Source organism: Mus caroli, unplaced genomic scaffold (assembly GCF_978045245.1).
Source record: "Mus caroli unplaced genomic scaffold, Mus_caroli_1 scaffold_5, whole genome shotgun sequence".
Classification (NCBI taxonomy): Eukaryota; Metazoa; Chordata; class Mammalia; order Rodentia; family Muridae; genus Mus; species Mus caroli.
The window spans coordinates 33,898,492-33,919,188 of NW_028227260.1; the positions used below are offsets into that span (position 1 = coordinate 33,898,492).

The following is a 20,697-nucleotide window of genomic DNA, read 5'->3' on the forward strand; positions in this document are numbered from 1 at the left end:
GGAAAGCTTTTGGAAGGTCATATAATTCTCCTGAAGCCACAATAGTCTAATGGCTCACAGAAGTGGCAACACATGGGCAGTTCACTTTCAGCCCAATGATTCTGCTGGAGCACAGTTGCACAGAATGATTTTGAAACCCTTAATCAGGTTGATTCTTTGAAAAGTCTTTGTATAGCAGTTGATACACTGACAAGTGTGGAACGTAAAACCATGCCAGGAACTTTGGAAATGTAGAGCAGGTTGAGACCCAGAGACTCGGTGGGCACACACCTGAGACTTAGGTGACTCATAGCTCCCTTCCAGGCTCCTGACATGCCATGCATCTCACATAAAAGAAAAGTGTCCTATGATCATGTAGGCACACACAAAAATTTCTCCAAGCAAATGAGGTACCTAGAGGCCTGGAGGGCTTAGCCAATAAGCTTCCCTTCTCAGAAATTCCTCCCTTGAAAAAGTCTTCAATGTCAGTCCCATCCTGAGAAGTGGAGTATGGTTTTATACATCTATTTTCTGTCATGAAAATAAACTGTTTAGAACTGTGGACCATCTCTTCATTAAGATCCACCATGGGAAGCTATGAAGAAGGCCTTCAGAGCTGCAGCCTAGTCTCCTGTAGAAGGTCTCTCTGTGCACCCAGCCACAACAGCCCCCAAGCCTGCATTCACCAAGCCTGCATCTGCCAAGATAAGGACAATCACCTCACATGAAGCATGCTGGAACTCCCCTTATCTCCTGAACTCAAGCTAGGCATTGTGCCCAGCCCTCCGGTGCTGGCTCTGTTCTCTGCGTTTCTGTAACTCCCAACAGTGCCTGGATGCCCAAGTGTCTAAGATCCCAATGGCCCTGGCCTTGTCGCAGGCCCCAGGGAACTCTGAACCCCCTCTGGCTTTCCCACATCTCAGACTGTACTTTTCCCACACCTGCAGTGGTGCCTTGGCACTTCCCTACAGCCCAAGACAGGCCCTGGAGGTGATTACAGATAAGTGCAGTCAAACTACCCAGGTTCTGCCTCCCCAAGGGGCTGTGCCCAGTGGTGGAGCAGACTTGGGCTCACAACCTTACAGAAAATAAAGCATAAGAGTAGAAAAGTCTTCAGGGGAAAATAGAAAAGCATCATTAGGTACATAACATATAAAACCATAAGTGGGTGTGTAGCAGTTACTTTTTATTGCTGTGATAAAAAACCATAAAAAGGCAAGTGGTTAAAGGATGGATTCATTCAACTTATAATTCCTGAGGGATGAGAGTTCATCAAGGTGAGGAAGTGCCTATGGCAGCAAGCAGCAGACATGGTCCTCTGAGCACACATCTCAAATGACATCAGGAAACCAAGAGAGTGAATTTGAAAAGCTGAGTCTTTTAGCTTTTAAACCATGCCCCTAATGACATATTTTCTTTAGCAAGGCCATACCTCCTAAGACTCCCCCAAACAACCACCAACTGGGGAACAAGTATTCAAATGCCTGAGAACAGGGGGGACATCTCATTCCAACCACCACTGGATAACTATTGAAGGAAGAAAGGAACCTGTAGTCATGGGGTCTAGGATGGCAGCAGAGGAGGATAAACAAGGAAAAAGGAAGGCTGGAGCGATGGCTTAGCAGTTACAGGAACTGGCTGCTATAACAGATGACCTGTGTTCAATTTCCAGATCCACATGCAAGCTGACAACTATGTGTAACTCTCCTGTCCAAGTAGGATCTATCACCCTCTTCTGAATTTTACAGGGACCAGACATGTATGTGGTGCACAGACCTATGTGCAGACAAAAGAGCCGTGGGCATAGAAATAAGTAAATATGTAAGGAAAGGCATGAATGAAAATGGCATAATGAATCTCTCTTTGTATGATAACTTCTTTTTTATTTATTATATATAAGTACACTGTAGCTGTCTTCAGACACTCCAGAAAGGGAGTCAGATCTCGTTACGGATGGTTGTGAGCCACCATGTGGGTGCTGGGATTTGAACTCCGGACCTTCGGAAGAGCAGTCGGGTGCTCTTACCCACTGAGCCATCTCACTAGCCCCTGTATGATAACTTTTAAGCCTAGTGAAGTATGTATACTGATCAGCATATGCATATTTCTGTAATTCTGTGTTTTTTCTGTTAGTGATTTCTGTTTTAATTCTTCCATATTTAATAAAACAAACTATGTTGATTTGCATCTGTTACCATTTGCATTTCAAAATGAAGTGTGGTATATTTTAGAGGAGATTCAGTGGGGTGCCAAGAAAAATGTGTATGCCATATCTACTAATAAAATATTCTGTAGGGGTCTCTTAAATCCATTCTAAATATGGTCTAGTCTAGCTCTGATGTTTCTTTGTTCATTTTAATTTGGATGATGGGATGTTTTATTTGGTTGTCAAAGGGACCTATAATCATGAAGAAAAGGATCCTGTGGACATGCCTTTGAGGGATTATCTAGATTAGCTTAGCCTCTGGGTGTGTTAGTCAGGGATTTCTTTTTGTGGGGGGTGGGAATTGGCTTAACTGAGGTAGGCAAACTCACCCTAAATGTGGGCGGCACATTTTATGACCTGGGTACCTGGACAGAATTAAAAAGTGAAAGGGGTTGTAAATAGGAATATTCATCTCCCTCTGCTTCCCAATTGTAGATGCAGAATTACTAGCTGCCTAAAGCTCTGTTCCCATCACTCTCTGCTATAATGGACCATACTATAGAATGGTGAGCCCAGATTTTTTGTTTGTTTGTTTTCCAATTTTTTATTAGTTATTTTCTTCATTTACATTTCAAATGCTATCCTGAAAGTTCCCCAAACCCTCCCCCCTGCTCCCCTACCCACCCACTCCCTCTTCTTGGCCCTGGCGTTCCCCTGTTCTGAGGCATATAAAGTTTGCAAGACCAAGGGGCCTCTCTTTCCAATGATGGCTGACTAGGCCATCTTCTGCTACATATGCAGCTAGAGACACGAGCACTGTGGGTACTTGTTAGTTCATATTGTTGTTCCACCTATAGGGTTGCAGACCCCTTTAGCTCCTTAGGTACTTTCTCTAGCTCCTCCATTGGGGGCCCTGTGATCCATCCAATAGCTGACTGTGAGCATCCACTTCTATGTTTGCTAGGCCCAAGAATAGCCTCACAAGAGACAGCTATATCTGGGTCCTTTCGGCAAAATCTTGCTGGCATATGCAATGATGTCTGCATTTGGAGGCTGATTATGGGATGAATCCCCTTGTGCGGCAGTCTCTAGATGGTCCATCCTTTTGACACAGCTCCAAACTTTGTCTCTGTAACTCCTTCCATGGGTGATTGTTTCCAATTCTAAGAAGGGGCAAAGTGTCCACACTTTGGTCTTTGTTCTTCTTGAGTTGCATGTGAAAAGCCTTCATTTTTATGTTGCTCTTGCCAGGGTATTTCAGTACAAAAACCAGACAAGGAACCAACACAGGAAGCCTAGCTAATGAAGAAAAATGAAATATCACTACTGATATGGAAATTATTATTGCAATTACTAATATTTATTGTACCAGTACCTATATGACATTTTACATTAGTGTTTATTATATGAAACTGAGAGCCCAAAGATTTGGAATCTTTATGTTCATAATAGTTATATGTTCTTGATAGATTAGTAAAATTTCTTTTTACTAAAATTTAGCTACTATCTTTATTCTCTCTAATTTTGATTGAAAGTCTACTTCATCTCCTATCACAACAGCTATTGGCTTATTTTCCATAGATACTCACTTGTTAGATTGCCTTCCATCCTTTCACTCTTTGTCTATAAGTGGCTGTGCCAATCAATTGTGTTTCTTTCAGACATCAGAACAATTGCTCCCATTTTCAGCCCTGCCAGCTAGTCTTCATTTTTTACTTGTGAGTAGAACTCATTTATATTTAAAACTATCATTAAGAGATGTTTAGGACTGAAGGGATGGCTCAGATGTTAGGAGCACTGCCCGCTCTTCTGAAGGTCCTGAGTTCAATTCCCAGTAACCACATGGTAGCTCACAACCATCTATAATGAGATCTGGTGCCGTCTTCTGCCCTGTAGGATACATGCAGGCAGAATGCTATATATATATAATCCATATATTTATATATACATGTGTATATATACACGTGTATAAATTTCCTTGTGATTTTGTTGATTCTCTTTTTTATAGATTATTGTTTTCTGTTTATTTTATCTTTTATTGGTATAGGGATTTGCTGTTTTACTGTGTTGGAATTGATGGACTTCTTCATAGTTCTCTGTTCTCATAATCCTCCAATTAAACTTATTCTTCTTGTGCTTTCATGATGAAAACTGTCATCGTTTAAGCGTTTGCTTAAAATGTCATTAATACTTGATAAATAATAAAAGATATCCCTAGTAGATATGGTCATCACGGTTGATAACACCCTCACTCTTAAAACATTAAAGATGATGTTCTGTGCTTTTCTACCTGTAAAGGGTTCCAGTGAGAAATTTGGTGTTACTGTGATTTTTCTGCCTTGGCATGTCACTCTTTGGTCTTATTGACCTAAAGCAATTAATATTCTTTCCTTGATGGTATTTTTAAATTTTTGAGTATTGTATACAATGGAAAGTTTCTTCTCTATGGAATGCTAAGTGTCCCTTGACATTAGCATTCAGTTGTCAGGGACTGGCCAGGAATCATGGGACTTTTCTAATACTGGTGTGTTGACTGAAGAGACTGCTTAGTTACAGGCATTGTCTGTATTCTCGTTTTGGGGACCGCCCATTAGATTGCATCAGTAATCCCCCTCCAATTTACAGGCATATCTACTATCACCTTTCCTTGGAGAAAGTTGTTTAGTGTTATGTCCTCTTCGGAAGAAGACGAAGGTCTAAGGCCACATTCCTCAGAGAAACAAGAGATCATGTAGAATAGGAACAAATACCCAACTAGACAATAATAAATGTCCCAAGCTAACCTGTTCAAAGTAGACCTACATGGGAAATACACATTGAGTCCTAACTCTGCATCATAGTCTAGAATAGTCCTACCTCCCATGGCTCTGAGGCAGGCTTGACAGCAAGGTGATCATTCTTCTGAACAGGTTAGGTGGTGGTGCCTAATCCTTTGTCCTCCTCAAACTTATCACCTACATAAGTGTGGGCCCAGAGAATGGAACATTTCCTTTTTTTCATGGCCACCTTTAAGGCTAGTGTGAAGAGTATGGGCTCATTTATTTTTTACTATTCTTCCAGAAAGCCCTAATCATAGTGGTCTATGTTCTCTTCAGTTGCAAAGATATATGCCTGGACACCTAGATCAGACAGAAAATGTCTTAGGTAATTTGAATTAGAAAGGTAGATATTTTTTTTTTTTTTTTGGTCCCAAAGGACAGAGAAATGTTATGACATTTAATTGGTCAAACAAGGTGGTTCTAGAAATGATAATGAAAGTCATAGAATAATATAGTGTGTAGGTGTTTTTCCTAATGAACTATGCTAAATTTGTCTAGGTTCCAGCATTGGCAGACTCGAGCACTCTGTTTGGTCAGCCCCAAGCAGCCATCTTGTCCTGATTCCTATGGCCAGTCTGTTACTAAGCCACTGTCCTGGTCAAAACCTCACCCCAAACTAGCTCTCTTTCCTCTTGTTTCCTTTTGTTAAGCTGACTGGGTCAGTCTTTCCTGAAATGTCTGGAGGTGCCACTTGCAAATCCCAGGCCATCCACCCCATGGCCAACTGTGGATATGCTGTCTTCAACCTGTGATCCTCTGTGTTTACCTCTCCCCTGGAGCTCGGTCCTTTGATCAATCTTCCCATTCCAAAGCCTGGCTGAATCCTCCCCAGTTATGTTCTTTCACTCTGGACCACCTAAATAGCTGCGAATGGAAAACCCTAGACATTCTTAGTTTAAATTCAACAGATGACACAACCGCTGGCTGTGGAATCTATAGTCCTAAACTCATCAACTATTTCATGTTAGAAATCATCTGGTGGCAGAGGTGGCCACCGGGTCTAACAATTCCCCATCTACATCTTGGCTCTTCTTGTTCCCCACCTCACCATAAAAAAGAACGTTTTCCTCCCGAGTCCCCTCTTCCTCTCTCTAATCCTGAAGGCCCGCCTTCTCCTCTTTGACAACAATTGGCATCTTTTTATCTTTATTAGCCAATCAATTAATGAGGGGAAATTCCCCTATAGAATACCACCTTTTTCTGTAGCTCCCATCATCTGAAGATTTTGTGTTAAGCCACTTTAGGAGAAAGGGAAATTGAGAATTATGCCCACTTTGGCATAGCATGAAGTTTTGAGGAACACTTGTGGATGAAGACCACCTAGTGAAAAATGACATGGGCTGAACTATTTTTAGAATATCAGGTTTTTAAAATTTGTATAAATAAATTGTAAAATTTATCTGTTATAAAGATAATTAACCCAGCTAAACCACAAAATCATCAACTCAATTTATCCAAATTCCATTTTATTAGTAAAACAAGTAAAATCTGATTTATCAATCTTCACACAGAACTGCAGAGGAAGCTGAAAAGCAAGGCCTACTTTTAAAACCAAATGCATCAAATTATGAGTTTTGGGGTCCTTTCACTAGTGACCTATGGTTGTGGTATCTCTTTCCATACTCATGGTGCAAAGCCCAGAAGGCAAGGCTCTGATCTTTATGGTGCTCATCTGTAATAATCATGTTTATTTAAAACATAGCCGCTTGTGAATATTTACAGTGGGACTATCTACATTATTTCCTTTTTTTCTATATTTCAGCACTTCCCTTAACCCCATTCCAAGCAAAGAAAATTTCATAATTCTTTTTTTTAACTAGGCAAAGAATTTTATTAACCCTTTCCAAACCTTATTCCCAGGCTTCTTCGGCTTTATTTGCTGCAACGAATCAATTAGGTATAAGCAAAAACTGAAAAGAGCTGCAGTGTCCAGGGGGCTTGGGCATAAAATATTAGAGATCTAGATTTCATCACATCCATAATAAACAAAAAAATTCAAAAGCAGTCATGATATAAAATAGCAGCTCCTGTAATTTCTGCAAGGATCACCTTCAGAAGTTGCTTCAATTCAGTTTGCCTCATTCTTAGAAGCCTCATCAAAATTCTCCACCAGATCAGGAACTCCATCATCATCATCCTCTCCAGTAACAAGTGGCACTTTTCCATCCACAGATTGTTTGGGCAGAGCTTCAGCCAGTCTCCTTAAACTAGTCAGACTGTCTGCACCGAGCTGGTTGAGGATGCTGGGAAGCATTTCTGTTAGCTGCTTTGTCTCAGCGTGGCCTGTAATGGTGAAGGTGTTTGCTGCCAGAGATGCCTGAACTTTAGGGTTGTTAAAATGGATCACAGTTCCTTGGTTTGTAAACATGTTCACCTCTTCAATACCAGAGATACTGTTTACCCCTAACTTCTTTAAGGAGAACTGCAGTTTTTTATCTTCTGCTGTGGCTGTTCTGTGAACCACCTTCTTCCTACTTCGAGCAGTTCCTTTCCCACCAATGCGCACTTGTGCCTGCAGTTTGGCGAGTTTCTCCTGGTTCATGATCCTTTCTTTAATCTTCTTGGAGTGGAAATGGTGCCATGTGGGGAACTAAGGTTCACGCTCAGGGGCTCTCAGGCAGACCAGCTGAGAGAAGGTGCACACACGTGGGGACACAAGATGGCAGCTAGAGGGAGGCCGGAAGTAACACCTTCATAATTCTTTTAAAGTGCATACTGTTATTTTTTCTTGATGTTATTTAGTTATATACATTCTTGTTCACATGAATATTTATTTTCCTTGCAAAAGTATATCATCAAAATAAAGAGATGTCTGAGGTTGCTTCAGTGTTCAAGTCTGCTTGTTTTCTTTTTTCTAGCTTTTGTTCAGTTATCCTAAAGATGACTATGTTTTATAAATATCCATGACCGTCCCAACAGTAAGGCAGCTACACTTCTTCCTGGGAAGAAGATACTGTGGGAACAGCTGCTGAGGCGGCTTCTCAAACTGCACTTTCCCAACAAGAGCCTCCCATGGAGTTCTATGGGATACCACACAGATGGGGTAAGATGGAAGTGGGTTTATATACATTTTGCTTTAAGCTGCCAGAGAAGACAAAGATGATATGTTTGGTCACCCACAGCTCAAGTCAGTGGACAGCATGACCGTCACCATCTGACATGCCTGCCGTGCCTCACATGCAGCAGCTGCATGTCTTCTCATAGCACTGGCACCAAAGGACAATTGACAGGAGGAGGAGGAAGGAGAGAGGGGAGTTATATCATGCACAGTTTCATTTCATTTATGCTTTCTACCTTACGGCATTGCTTTTCTCAGGTAAGGATTAAAAAGGAACATGGCCGTGCTTACTAAAACGGTAAAAGGACATTAGTTAACAAAAGTCTATTACACTATATGTATAAAAATATAAGAAGATAATGGAAAAATCAAAGCAGATGTGACAGATATATACAGTAGGAAAGGCTTGCGGGGTGCACTACTGATTGTACAGACACATGGCTTTCCTTTTATCTCAGACCTAGATACTGGCTTCATGTCCTCAGAGAAGACAGAGGATAAGGCCAAAAGTACCCCAGATTTGTGACATTTCCCACATCTACTGGCACTATGTGGCAGCAGAGTTTTGAGTCAAGCCTTGTTCTTTCTCTTTGTGTATGTAGTGTTTCACCAAAAGCTTTAAAAATACCCAAAAAATGTTCATCCTGTTCCTTCCTCCCATCAAGATCAGTGGTGACAAGAAGAGAGAAGTCCTGGGAACACCTAGGCATTGAAATGGTGACACTGGACATGGACAGACAGCAGGCAGCCCTGTCTCTCAGGTCACTTTTCAGGTGATGAGTGTCACTGCCCATGACATTAGACTGAGGTATCTTTAGCTCTGTGGGCTGACACCACTGTCTCATCACACTTTCAACTGGAATAACTACTATGTGGCAGTGAAACTTTCCCGATGACAGGCAATGTTCTTGAAATTTAGATATGGTTTCAGAGGAAGATGGGGCCTTTGGCTCAGAAATGTTGAGGCATCTCACACTGTTCACAGTGGGTTAAGACTGGATGATTCAGAAACAGACAGGCAGTCAATTCCCCTGAGTACCCTCCTTATCCTCTGTGTCTTGGATCTTTGGTGCTTTGATGGTGAACCTTGGATCTTTGGGTTTTGGTGGCACAGGGCCTACAAATCCAATACTGTCATAAAAGTTATGAATAGTGCTGGGGTTAAAATGTGGTCCTTGGGCTTGGAAAAAATCAATTTCTTTGGTTAAGCAGTCAATGTCAATCTGGAGTTGTCCATTACAACTTCTCAACTGGTGCATTTCTTTGAGTGAAGGTATTTGGGATATGGAATTTGATCTCTTCAGGTACCTTTGAGTTAGATTATTTTCCATCTCATTGACCTCAGATTTGAGTTTATCCAGCTTTTTCTTCCGCATCTCAAGCTCCCTTTGAAGCTGTTCCATCCTGGCCTTCTGGTGGACCAACAGGGCTCGTGTATAGGCAGCATCATCAGATCCCATACTCAGTTTCTGGGCTTTGCTTATTCTTTCCACATGTGCTGAAGGAGGGTCCTTGAGGTGCTGAATGTTTTCTGTTTCTACATAATGGTCAGGATGATTTAGAAGATGTATAGATTCAAAGGTGGGAGAGAACACCCATGGGTGGTGTATGCCTGTGTATCTGTATGCATTTTAGGTGTGTGTGTGTGTGTGTGTGTGTGTGTGTGTGTGTTCATCTAATGATTAAGAAGCAGAGAAAGGAGAACCAGGGGCAATTTATTGTCTGTCAGATCATGCTCACAGTGATCTACTTGGCCCAACTAAGCGGTACTTCTAGAAGTTTCCATTAACCCCCATTCTTTTTTTTTTTTTATTACGTATTTTCCTCAACTACATTTCCAATGCTATCCCAAAAGTCCCCCTACCCTCCCTCCCACTTCTCTACACACCCCTTCCCATTTTTTTTGGCCCTGGCGTTCCCCTGTACTGGGGCATATAAAGTTTGTGTGTCCAATGGGCCTCTCTTTAGTGATGGCCGACTAGGCCATCTTTTGATACATATGCAGCTAGAGTCAAGAGCTCCGGGGTACTGGTTAGTTCATAATGTTGTTCCACCTATAGGGTTGCAGATCCCTTTAGCTCCATGGGTACTTTCTCTAGCTCCTCCATTGGGGGCTCTGTGATCCATCCAATAGCTGACTGTGAGCATCCACTTCTGTGTTTGCTAGGCCCCGGCATAGCCTCACAAGGGACAGCTATATCAAGGTCCTTTCAGCAAAATCTTGCTAGTGTATGCAATGGTATCAGCGTTTGGAGGCTGATTATGGGGTAGATCCCTGAATATGGCAGACTCTAGATGGTCCATCCTTTTGACACAGCTCCAAACTTTGTCTCTGTAACTCCTTCCATAGGTGTTTTGTTCCCAATTCTAAGAAGGGGCACAGTGTCCACACTTTGGACTTCATTCTTCTTGAGTTTCATGCGTTTAGCAAATTTTATCTTATATCATGGGTATCCTAATTTTTGGGCTAATATCCACTTATCAGTGAGTACATATTGTGTGAGTTCCTTTGTGATTGTCATTAACCCCCAATCTTACCATCAAATTATGAATCATGATTAATCATCATTAATTTATTTAGTGATAATGGCAGAACTTTCATGGTCAAATTACTTCTCAATAACTGAATCCAGTAGTTGGCGACCAAGACTTTAAATGAGTATTTGAAGTAGGGATTTCAATCTATACAGCCACATATAAACTAAACAGCAGTACACTTATTTGGTTCAGTATATTAACACCTATGAAAAGGGCAAGATTCGTGTACTTCCTTTGCATCTAAATCTCTTTTGCATGTTTATCATCTGATGTTGTCAAGAATGTGAATAATTTAGATATAAGGACTGACATCCAGAGAATCCCCTCTCTTTACTCCTCAATCTTAACTTAGGAAGCGAGACTAAAGATATAGGAGCTATAAAGGGACAGAAAAAAGAGAGAGAGAAAGATGGTAACCAGGAGAAACAACACATGCACATGAGTGCACATGTGCATGCATACCTGTATGCATGCTCACATGCGCACACATGCACACACACACACACACACACACACACACACACACACACACTGTTAGGGAATTTATGGTCACAATACTAGGATTCTCTTAAAATTGTTTTCTAAGTGAGCTTGGAATACACATTAGGATCATTTGATCTAATAGCTACAGAAAATCACCCTGTGCACTGTGGCCACATACAAATTGAAATGGTAGCAGCTAGACATAGACAATAGAGATAGCAGAGAAAATCAGAATTGTTTAGTATTGTAGCATGGGATATGAAAATGGATTTTTGTTGTTATATATATCAAAACGATTATTCACCAAGATCAAGTAGGCTTCATCCCAGTGATGGTTCAATATTTGGAAATCCAACAACGTAATCCACAACATAAATAATCTCAAAGGAAAAAAAACCACATGACCATCTCATCGGATGCTGAAAAAGCCTTTGACAAAATATAACACCCCTTCATGTTTAAACTCTTGGAAAGAAAAGGAATTCAAGGCATATACCTAAATATGATTAACACGATAGACAGCAAACCAACAGCCAACATCAAATTAAATAGAGACAAACTTGAAGCCATCCCATTAAAAACAGGGACAAGACAAGACACTGTATTCCCATTTAATAATACAGTACTTGAAGTTATAGCTAGATCAATTAGAGAGCAAAAGGAGATCGAAGGGATACAAATTGGGAAGGACGAAGTCAAGGTATCATTATTTGCAGATGATATGATAGTATACATAAGCGACCCCAAAAATTCTACCAGAGAATTCTACAGCTAATAAAATAAACTTAAGCAAAGAGACTCGATATAAAATTAACTCAAACTAATCAGTAGCCTTCCTCTACACAAAGGATAAACAGAATGAGAAAGAAATTAGGCAAACAACACCCTTCAAAATAGTCACAAATAATATAAAATACCTTGGTGTGATTCTAAATAATGAAGTGAAAGTGCTGTATGACAAGAACTTCAAGTCTCTGAAGAAAGAGATCAAAGAAGACCTCAGAAAATGGAGAGATCTCCCATGCTCATGTATTGGCAGGATTTATATAGTAAAAATTGCTATCTTGCCAAAAGCAATTTACAGACTCAATACAATCCCCATCAAAATTCCAAATCAATTGTTCATAGAGTTAGAAACAGCAATTCTCAAATTCATTTGGAATAACAAAAGACCCAGGATAGTGAAAACTATTCTCAACAATAAAAGAAATTCTGGAGAAATCACCATCCCTGAACTCAAGCTGTACTACAGAGCAATAGTGATAAAACCACATGGTATTGGTACAGTGACAGACAGGTGGATCAATGGAACAGAATTGATGACCCAGAAATGAACCCACACACCTATGGTCATTTGATCTTTGATTAGGGAGCTAAAACCATCCAGTGGGGAAATGACAGCATTTTCAACAAATGATGCTGGCTCAACTGGAGGTCAGCATGTAGAAGAATGCAAATTGATCCATTCTTATCTCCTTGTCCAGCAGGGAGATAGAACCTGACGAGACCACCTCCAGTAGATAGATATGTCCCCCATTTTAGAGATGGGGACATCCACACTTCTCAAAAATCTTTAACCCAGAATTGTTGCCATCTAGAGGAAACACAGGGACAAAAAAATTGGAACAGAGACTGAAGGAAAGTCCATCCAGAGACCACCCACCATGGGGTCCACGCCATCTGCAGACACCAAACCTCAACTCTATTGCTGATACGAAGACGTGCTTGAACACAGGATCAGAAATGAATATTAATAAATAAATATCATAATCATAGGAAGGCTCCTCAGTAACAGAAAATGGAACATTCTTTTTTTTTTTTTTTTTTTCGAGACAGGGTTTCTCTGTGTAGCCCTGGCTGTCCTGGAACTCACTTTGTAGACCAGGCTGGCCTCGAACTCAGAAATCCGCCTGCCTCTGCCTCCCGAGTGCTGGGATTAAAGGCGTGCGCCACCACGCCCAGCTAAAATGGAACATTCTTAAACCAATGGAACTTGGTAAGAAGATGTGATTCAAATACTGTTTTAATAATATCCTCATATGACAGCCAGGAATGGGCACTCAGGGAAATTGCAACCATTGAGGGGAGGGCAGAAGTATCTCCTGGCATGAGTCCTGCCTTTGACAGAGCATAATTCTACTTTCTGGAAAGTGATACTTTTTTGTCTCCAAACCGTGATCTAGTAATGCACATCACAAATGGTATAAAACCTTTCATCACACATATCTGCAGACATCATTCTTCCCACAGCTTCACAGCTGACTGATAGGCTGTAAGTGTGCACACCACAGTCTCTTCGTGTGGAAGGAGTGGAAATACCCACATTTAGTGTAGGTTTATGTGTGAGACATCCTGAAAGCTCACTCCTTGCACAGTACACTCTGCACGTTTTCTCCCCACAACCACTTAAGTTATTTATCATTGTATCTCTGGCCCGTATCAGGTTCACAAAAGGGTAAGCACTTATACAGAGGCAGACATATCTAAGAAGAGGAAGCAATAGGAGGGTATATGCACGTGATAAATATGAAACATAATGGTGCTTTTTTAATTACATGCAGTCTTCTGAGAAAGTGAGATTACAGTTTAAGTACTTGCCTGTTAAATTCGATATGATAACCAAAGTATGCATGATCTTAACATTTGGTCTGATGTGACAATTTCTTTTAGTTTAAGGATTTCTTTTTATTGTTTGGCTTCTTAAACATGTGTATGCATGATTTCTCTGTGTGTATGACTGTGCATCATGAGTGTCCCTGGGGCCTTCAGAGTTCATACGAGAACCTCTTAAATGCCCCTGGAACTGGAGCTATACAGTTGGGAGTCACCAAATGTGTGTACTGGTAAGCAAACTGTGGTCCTCTGGAAGAGCAAAAACTGCTTTTCATAGCTGAGTCACCTCTCCAGCCCTTTGTCATAGTTTAAAATATATATCCTTATTGATTTTCACATAAATTTACTTGAGATAATCTCAATTTTGTTGACTTCATGACTAATACTTACCCCGATATTTGGGACATGAGTTTGGCTAAGAAGTTATTGCCTGAGGATGAAGCTCAGTGCCAAAACACTTGCCTTGCCAGGTGTGATGGTTTGTATATCCTTGGAGCAGGGAGTGGCTCTATGTGAAGGTGTGGCCTTGTTGGAATAGGTGTGACCTGGTTAGAATGGATGTGTCACTGTGGGTGTGGGTATAAGATCCTCACCCTAGTTGCCTGGAAGTCAGTAACCTTTGGATGAAAACATAGAACTCTCAGCTCCTCCTTCTCCATGACTTCCTGGATACTGCCATGCTCCCACCTTGTTGATAATGGACTGAACCTCTGAACCTGCAAGCCAACCCCAATTAAATGTTTTTTTATAAGACTTGCCTTGGTCATGGTGTCTGTTCACAGCATTAAAACCCTAACTAACACAGAAGTTGGTACTGGGAGTTCGGTATTGCTGTGATAGGCCTGACCATGCTTTTATTTGAAAGAATGTGGATTTTTGGACTTTGAATTTGGAACTCAGTGGAATGCTTTAAATGGGGCTTAATGGGTCATCCTAGTAGGAATATGGAAGACTTTGTTGCTGGGAGTGATTTGAAATGTGTTGACCTGGCCCAAGAGATTTCAAAGGAGAAGAATTTCAGTATGTGGCATAGAGACTGTTTTTGTGGTATTTTGGTGAAGAATGTGGCTACTTTTTACCCTTGTCTGAAAAGTCTGCCTGAGCTAATGTGAAGAGACTTGGATTAATCGCATTAATTGCATTGACAAAGGAAGTTTCAAAAAAGCCCAGCAGAAATTTTGTTCTCTGGTTAAGTCTCACAAAGAGAAGTTTGAACAAGCATAGCAAGCTTAGAAAGGCAAAATATAAAATATATGGTTCGAGTATTAAAGCCATATCAGGAAGTGAAATGGAGCAAAATCCTGTGTTCTAGGAAATAACAGATTAAGGGATTGGGAGCTTGAGGCAAGACACTACCCAGCTGAATTTAGAACCAGGCATGGTGGTACACACCTTTAATCCCATGAGACAGGCATGCTGATCTCTACATTCAAGGTCAATCTACAGAGCAAGAAACGGGATATCCAAGCTTAGGCAGTGAAGGATTTAGAAAAGGTAAAGCTAGTGATAATGTAATAGTACAAGGGGATCATGTTCTTGTTCCTGTAAGCAGCAGAACTTGGCAGCTTCAGCCATGTGGCTCTGGCTCTAGAGTTAAGAATGGAAGTAACTACTGGCAAAATTGATGCTGGATAGCTGGAGCTAAGGAATATAGTAGTGATTAAGAAGAGACCAGCATCGCTGAGGTGAAATCTTCTGGAAATTGTTTTCTGGGAGCACAAAGAAGCTGTGTTCCAGAGATACCCAAGGTTGTACCTCATGCTGCGGCTGGACTTGGTAATGTGTAAGAGTCACTCAGGTGGTTCTGCTTATGAAGGGATGAAGGGATCATGGAGAGAAGCTGAGGCTTACCACTGTGAGAGGCCAGGGAAGGCCATTGGAGAAGGTGAAGCCTCAGCTGTAGTTGATGGCCCAGGACTGAAGGGGTCATGCAAAGGATTTGAGGCTTGGCACCCTGAAGAGAGTCTATGAGAGGCTACTGGTGAAGCCTAGTTGGAGTGGAACACCCCAGATATCAGTACCATAGGTTGATCACCAAGAACAGCAGCTGTACTGGAGTGGATCAACCTGAGCTTAGAGTGCTACAGAAGGCAGAACTGGACAAGTGATGCCAGCCCTTAGGAGGAGTCCAAAAGATCAAGTGGAATTCCAGACACTGAAACAAGAAGCTGTAACATGGAAAATTGCCTTGGAGACTCAAAGATGTTAAAGATGCCAGAGCCAAGGGATACATGCTGAGGAAAGCTGCAAACAGGGAGTCGAACCAGCCCAGGAGAAAGCAGTTTGTTGCAGTCAACAAAGATGAAAAAGGAGTGGAGTTCTGAAGACCACTTTGACATCAGCCATGGAGATGCAGAGTTTGGAGTTTGCCCAGCTGGTTTCCTGCCTTGCTTTGGGGATTACAGTTAATTAAGTTGAATGAATCTCAGAAGAGCCCTTGAACTTTGGACTTTTAACATTGTTGAAACTGCTATAGACTATGAGGACTTTGAAAATTGGACTGAATGCATTTTGCATTATGCTATGTTAGTATGGCCCCCATAGACTCATGGTTTGAACAAGTCTATGGGGACCAGGGAGTGGAATGTGATGGTTTGTATATCCTTGGACCAGGGAGTGGCACTATCTGAAGGAGTGGCCTTGTTGGAATAGGTTCGACCTGGTTAGAATGGGTGTGTCACTGTGGGTGTGGGTATAAGATCCTCACCCTAGTTGCCTGGAAGTCAGTCTTCCACTAGCAGCCTTTGAATGAAGACATAGAACTCTCAGCTCCTCCTGCGCCATGCCTTCCTGGATATTGCCATGCTCCCACCTTGATGATAATGGACTAAACCTCTGAACCTATAAGCCAACCCCAAGTAAATGCTGTTTTTTATAAGACTTGCCTTGGTCATGGTGTCTGTTCACAGCAGTAAAACCCTAACTAAGACAGTAGGCATTTTTGAAATCTTATGCCATTCTTTAGCACCAGGCACCCAGCTAAAAATGAATTAAAAAAAAAAAAAAAAAAACGTGTAGCCCAGGGGCCTTGAACTGGTGATCCTCCTGCCTCTGCCACCTTCAGCAAATCCTACTGCTGTGCACCACCACAGCAAAAAACCTAGGATAGCAAAAACTCTTCTCAAGGATAAAAGAACCTCTGGTGGAATCACTATGCCTGACCTAAAGCTGCACTACAGAGCAATTGTGATAAAAACTGCATGGTACTGGTATAGCGACAGACAAGTAGACCAATGGAATAGAATTGAAGACACAGAAATGAACCCACACACCTATGGTCACTTGATCTTTGACGAGGGAGCAAAAACCATCCAGTGGAAAAAAGACAGCATTTTCAACAAATGGTGCTGGCACAACTGGTGGGCTTATCATGTAGAATACAGTAGTGGATGCTCATTGTCATCTATAAAATGGAACACTGGGCCCCCAATGGAGAAGCAAATAAAGCACCCAAGGAGCTGAAGGAGTCTTCAACCCTATAGGTGGAAAAACAATATGAACTAATCAGTACCCCCAGAGTCCGTAGCTCTAGCTGCATATGTAGCAGAAGATGGCCTAGTTGGCCGTCAGTGGAAAGAGAGGCCCATTGGTCTAGCAAACTTTCTATGCCCCAGTACAGGGGAACAACAGGGCCAAGTAGTGGAAATGTAAATGAAATAAATACCCAATAAAAAAATGAAAAAAGTGCCTTACACAACAAACCCAACTGATACAAAGGTTAAGGAAAATATCAGTAATAATATTAGATTGTAACACACTACTTTTGGATGCAAAAAAATCCTTGAAAATAATTTACACTATTATATGAAAATATCTTCAAAACTTATCATCTAGAGTAGATCTTAATCACAGCTATATGGAATTCTGAAACATGATACAAGTCAACCTACTTACTTTGCAATGAATTTGAAACATTCACCTACACCAACTCCATTCTTGGCTGTTAAAATGCAAAATTAAATATTAAAAGGATGCAATTTGATAGAGATGATGCAAACAAACGCTTCATAATCTAAAGCTGGAGTATTTAGAATATTTTAGTAATTAATGATCACTATTGTCCATTGCCAACTCGAAAGGAACTAAAATCAAGAAATAAAGAGCACAACTGTGACCCAGATCTTGAGGCTGGGAGACACAAGTTTTTGATGCAGATCTTGAGTTGGGATGACACATGCACTAATTCCAAATCCATACCTGCCTTTAATCCTGATCTTGAGGCACACCTGTAGTCTTGGCCAACATTATGATGGAATCTCATATAAGGACAGTGGAAGAAGGAAAGGTTTATCATTATTATTATTATTATTGCCTGTTTGTGCTTCCTTTGCCATATACCTATTGGAGCAACTTCTTCAGGATTCCAGCTTATGCAAAAGACCAGATGAAGCACCCAACCTTATGTGACTTGCAACGAATAGATTCTTAGACTTCCCATTCATAGCTGGCCATTGTAGGATTAGTTATACTACAGCCTGTAAGTCATTCCAATAAATTAGTTTATGTATGTATTTATGTACAAATGTATGCATGTATTATGTATACACAAACATATTCATTCTCTTAGTCCTGAGACTCTTGAGAATCGTGACTAATACAAATGGCTACAGGAAAACAGGACTGGCAAGATGGTTCAGTCTGTAGACACACATGTAATCAGGCCTGAAGACTGGGTTCAATTCCCAAAGCCCAAGCGTGGAAGTTCAAAGTTTTAGAGCACTGACTACTCTTTCAGAGGTCCTGAGTTCAATTCTCAGCAACACGTGGTGGTTCACAATCATCTATATGGAGATTTGATGCCCTCTTGTGAATTGGTGGTGTACATGCAGATAGAGCACTCACACATCAAATAAATCACAATTTTTAAAAACAAATATAAATTAGGGCCTCCTTTGTATCATATGCAAAGATATTTTAAAAAGACAGATATACTGTTTAACAGAATACACAGAACAAAATCTCTGTCACTTAGGGGCAGGGAGAGAGATGAAGATTTCACAAAGAAGACACAAAATAAAAATCATAATTGGAGAACTGGAGAAAGAAACCCTTAAAATCTGGAAATGATTACTATTCTAAATGCCTGGTGGAAAAAAAGAGAGTAAGTCCACGACTAGAAGAAAAGGTGAAAAGCTCATATACATTAGAGAATTTCTGTGAAACTTAGAAAAGCTTCCAAAAGGAGGAGGGAGGGAGGGAGCAAGCAAGCGAGCAAGAGCAAGCGAGCAAGAATTAGAAAGCAAGAGAGAGAGAGAGAGAGAGAGAGAGAGAGAGACAGAGACAGAGAGAGAGAGACAGAGAGACAGAGACAGAGAGAGAGAGAGAGAGAGAGAGAAAGAGAGACAGAGAGAGAGAGAGACTGCATATGTAAACAGTCAGTCATCTGAGCCATCTATACAGGACAATCCTAGACTATTGTTTAGAATTTTCCACTTAATTCCCACCAGGCATGCCTGTTTCACACAGGGAATACTGGGATCAGAGCGTGCACACTATATTCTGTCCTATCTCCCCATCCTCTTGTCCCCCCATGCAATGGCTCCTATGCACCCCAGTACATAGCAGCTCCCTCTGAGGAGGAAGAATGGTCCCAAGTCCCTCTCCTGCTGCTAGCAACACACTGGCCACAAATCCCTAAGTGGGAGGGAGCCTACCTGGGTCTGGGATCCCTGCTTCCTTGTTCCCACCCTCAGGGAGATTAAAGTGATCACCTCTGGGAATCCAAAAGCTTGGCTACAGAGAATGCAGCTTGCACTACATCCTTTAGTTTCCATGGAAAAGAGTGTCCACAAAGGCCTCAGGTTCCCATGACAACCACAATGCTCCTCCCCTCTCTCTAATCAGAAACTAGGAATGCTCTGCCCAGCCCTCCCCTTCCTTTCTCTCTAAGCAGAAGTCTCTCTTGTTATGTTCACCTCAGAAAGCATGCTCATAAGAGAAACTGCCACCACCCACGAAGCAGCGATTTGCTCAAGCTGTGAACAAAACATTCTTAGAGACATGAACAGGCTGGACTCTCCAGACTCTGGAGGTCTCCATGGAAATATCGTCAAGGTTCTAGAGAAACATTGTTGTCATGCTCATAGTTGAGCTTTTGTATCATTCTGATATGTCTTTTGAGGTCTGCATGGAAATGTGTTCTGGGTTATGACACACTAGGACACAAGAGACCTGAAAGGGGAGAAGAAAAGATCTAGCGGCGCCGGGAATCGAACCCGGAACCCCATGCATGCCAACTAGGTGCTCTACCATTGAGCTACACCTCCAGATCTACCAACAACTCGATTATGACCTATATCAAGATACTATGAGTGAAGCAGCATTTCTAGAGCCTGAAAGGATCTTCATCACATATTTCTGTATGATTTATGGCTTCTACTTTAGTATATTGATGGCATGTTTACATTATTTTTTCTATGACAAAAGTATCTATTTTCAATGGAAAGAAAATGATATTAAAAACAAGAAATTTTGTGCTCTGAAAATCATGGTAAAATAACTATGAATTGATGGTATTATGTCAAATTTATTAGAATGTGTTACTGCAGGGTTACGAATGTCATATCAAGGTGGGACAGAGATTGGTTAGATGGAATTGCAAGGTTGGTACAGTGAGGCTGGCTGCCTCACTGTTTCAACCTCGTTTGTAATTTCAGCAATTCTGATTGGTGTAAGGTGGAATCTCTTACACCAAGGGTTGTTTTGATTTGCATTTCTCCAATGACTAAGGACAGTGACAGTGAACTTTGTTTAAGTGCTTCTTGGCCATTGGAGATTCCTCTGTTGTGAATTCTCTGTTTAGTTCTGTGATCCATTTTTAATTGGGTTATTTTGTTTTAATGGAGGTTAACTTCTTGAGTTCTTTCTATATATGTTGCTTATTAGCCTTCTGTAGGATGTAGGGTTAGTGAAGATTTTCCCCAATCTGTAGGTTGGTGATTTAAGGCTATTTTCTGTTTTTTGGAGGTTAATTTTTTGATATATATATATATAATTTATATATATATATAATATTAATCTTATGTAGGTTTAGTGAAGTTTTTTTTTTTTTCCAATCTGTA

At 41.0% G+C, this 20,697-nt stretch overlaps 1 long non-coding RNA gene and 1 pseudogene across 1 annotated transcript in view; both read right to left on the bottom strand.

Annotated features, from left to right (window-relative positions):
• The window catches only part of LOC147004518 (uncharacterized), a 116,044-nt gene extending 96,666 nt beyond the window's left edge, over positions 1-19,378 (bottom strand). The window contains exon 1 of the long non-coding RNA XR_015047075.1: positions 19,291-19,378. This is a non-coding gene — a long non-coding RNA (uncharacterized LOC147004518). The remainder of the gene's footprint in view (positions 1-19,290) is intronic.
• LOC147004521 (transcription factor BTF3 pseudogene) lies at positions 6,999-7,498 on the bottom strand (annotated as a pseudogene).
• Positions 19,379-20,697: the final 1,319 nt, after the last annotated feature.